This window comes from Schistocerca serialis, unplaced genomic scaffold (genome assembly GCF_023864345.2).
Source record: "Schistocerca serialis cubense isolate TAMUIC-IGC-003099 unplaced genomic scaffold, iqSchSeri2.2 HiC_scaffold_1219, whole genome shotgun sequence".
NCBI classification, from domain to species: Eukaryota; Metazoa; Arthropoda; class Insecta; order Orthoptera; family Acrididae; genus Schistocerca; species Schistocerca serialis.
In genome coordinates, this window is record NW_026047424.1 from 22,501 (window position 1) to 25,000 (window position 2,500).

Consider the following 2,500-nt stretch of genomic DNA (forward strand, 5'->3'; position numbering starts at 1 on the left):
CTGACGGCGGCCCGGATGGTGACGTCGGCCGACTTCAATGCACCCACCCGGGTGCGGCTGAGGGCCAGCCCGTGGTACAGGCCAGGGAGAAGTACGTTGGTGAGAGCGTGGAGGCGCTGTTGCGGCTTCAGCGGAGCTCGGGAGATGACGTCAAGCTGCTCCACCAGGTGGCGACGTGGATTGAAGACACAGCGACCCGCCGTGGAAAATTGCAGCCCCAGGTACCGGAAGGTTTCACCCACACGCAGGGCAGGCATGGTGGTATTGCCTGCTGTGAAGGTGACATTGCTGTCCACCTTCACCTTCTTCTCGCGCCCTGACGCGACTAAGGCGAGGGTGAAACACTTCCGGGCGTTGATCTGCAGCCCCAGGTGGGCGAGGGCTGCGGTAGCTGCGTCGATGAGGGACTGCAAGCCCCTCGGGGTCGCTGCAAACAGCAAGACGTCATCTGCAAAGGCCGCAGCGTTGACTCTGCGACCGAGGATCCGAGCTCCGATGTGGGAGGGCAGTTGGCCTAAAACGTAGTCCACCGCAAAGTTGAACAGGAGGGGGGAGAGGGGATCGCCCTGGCGAACGCCCCGTGCTGGCTGCACAGACACGCCCACGCCGGCGCCGTCCGCTATCACTGTCGTGCTGCCCTCGTAGCACCGCTCGACATACTCGACAAAACAATCCGGCAGGCCATGCGCCTTCAGCACGGGGCGAAGGGCAGCATGATCTACCGAATCGAATGCCTTAGATACGTCGATCGATGCCACAAAGACAGAGCGGCAGGAGCGAACTGCGTCGGTGAGAGCAGTGTCCAAGATGAAGGTATTTTCCAACATCCCATCCCGAGGGATGAATGCCCGCTGACGTTCGTCCACAGCACATGCGCGCATCAGGCGTGACGCGAGAACCTTGTGAAAGGTCCGCGCCAACACCGAGCAGACCGTAATGGGGCGAAAGTCAGCGGGGGATGTTGGTGCAGCCGTCTTCGGGAGAAGGGACGTTCGCGCGCGAAGCAGGCGTTCCGGAAGGGCGCGGGCCAGAAGGAAGAGATTCATCACTTTCACCAGGACTTCGTGCGGCAGGCGCCGCAACTCCGCTGGGGTAAGGCCGTCCGGCCCGGCTGCTGATCCCCTGGGCGGCAACGCGGCGGCGACCTCCTCATGTGTGACCGGCCCCCATAGGCACTCGGGAGCGACAGGCTCCGAGTGCGGGAGGAGGCGGTCACGAATGAAGCCCGCGGTGGAGATGGGCTTCTTGGTGAAGAGGTCCGCCCAGAAGTCCAGCAGACCAGGGATGGCAGGTGGCGGCTGGAGCAGGGTGCCATCCAAGAGGCCGCGCACGCAACGTGCACGCGACCGTCGGAAGGCATCCTGCGTTCTCGCGTACTCCCAGCGGCGCCGCTTGCGCTTCTGCGTCGGCGGCGCGGCAGGCGGCCGCTTCGATGGTTGGCGCGGCCGCTGTGTCCTGGTGATCGATCTCTCCCCTCTGGACCCGACCGACGCAAGGGCATCCGGGAGCATGCCCAGGATGACATCGGGCGGCGTGCCCCGCCCCAGACCTATGACACGATCCAGGGCAGAGAAACGCTGGGCGGAAGCGGGTAGCCCCGCCAGATGCTCCCAGATGGCGGCGTCAGTCGGCCCCTCCGGCGGCGGCCCGGTGGTGTCGGCCGCGAAGTCCTCGGCTGCGTCGACGGGCGGCGCAGCGGCCTCGCCCGCGTCAGGCAGCGGGCTCGCTGCTCCCCGGCGGGACGCCGGCTCTTCCCCCCGACCGATCTCAAGCGCCTCCATGAATTGGCGGACAAGCTGCTTGTGGGCAGCTTGCCGCCGTCGGCACTTGATTGCCTCAAGCGTTCGGTCGGGGAACATCCTGATGAGCTCTTGATTTACAAAGAAGAACCGGGCGTCCCTCTCGAGGAACAGTTCGGCCTCCGCCTTGGCGAGCGACAGGACTTCTTCCTCCGTCCACCTCGCGCGATGCCTCTCCGTGACGATCTCCGCGTTGGCGGCCGCAAGGTGTTGGCGGCGGCGATGGACCCCGAGACCGTTCTTGGTGGTGAAGCTGCGGTGGCACTCACTACAGGCGTATACAGCTGCAAAAGTTACAAGATTTTCGGCACGGCCGGTTGGCCGGCTAGGTGCTGGGGGAGTTGGGGTGGCACCTTCAGCGGAAGGGCCACCACTTTTTCTCTGAATACTGCCCCCAACTAAACAAAGGGATAGTGCGAGGGGGGGCTGGTAACCCCCCCAAGCCCCTGGTGCGGTCTTCCACTCTGCGAAAATCAGCGGGCCCACGAGAAGGGGAGAAGACCGCAGGAGAGGAGAGGCTAAGAGGGCTAGGCCCATGTATTGCGCATCACTCTCCCTGTAACCATAACCCAAGGAAGGCACCTCGCAGCAGCAGCACGACTACATCAAGACCGCACTTCGAAAAGCCAAGTCCGGATGCAGCCACACCGCCGCCACTTGGCCACCTTAAGAGAGTCATAGTTACTCCCGCCGTTTACCCG

The 2,500-nt window shown here is 64.1% G+C and overlaps 1 pseudogene; it reads right to left on the reverse strand.

The window, feature by feature from the left end:
* Nucleotides 1-2,500, reverse strand: part of LOC126435787 (large subunit ribosomal RNA) — a 7,954-nt pseudogene that overhangs the window by 2,606 nt on the left and 2,848 nt on the right.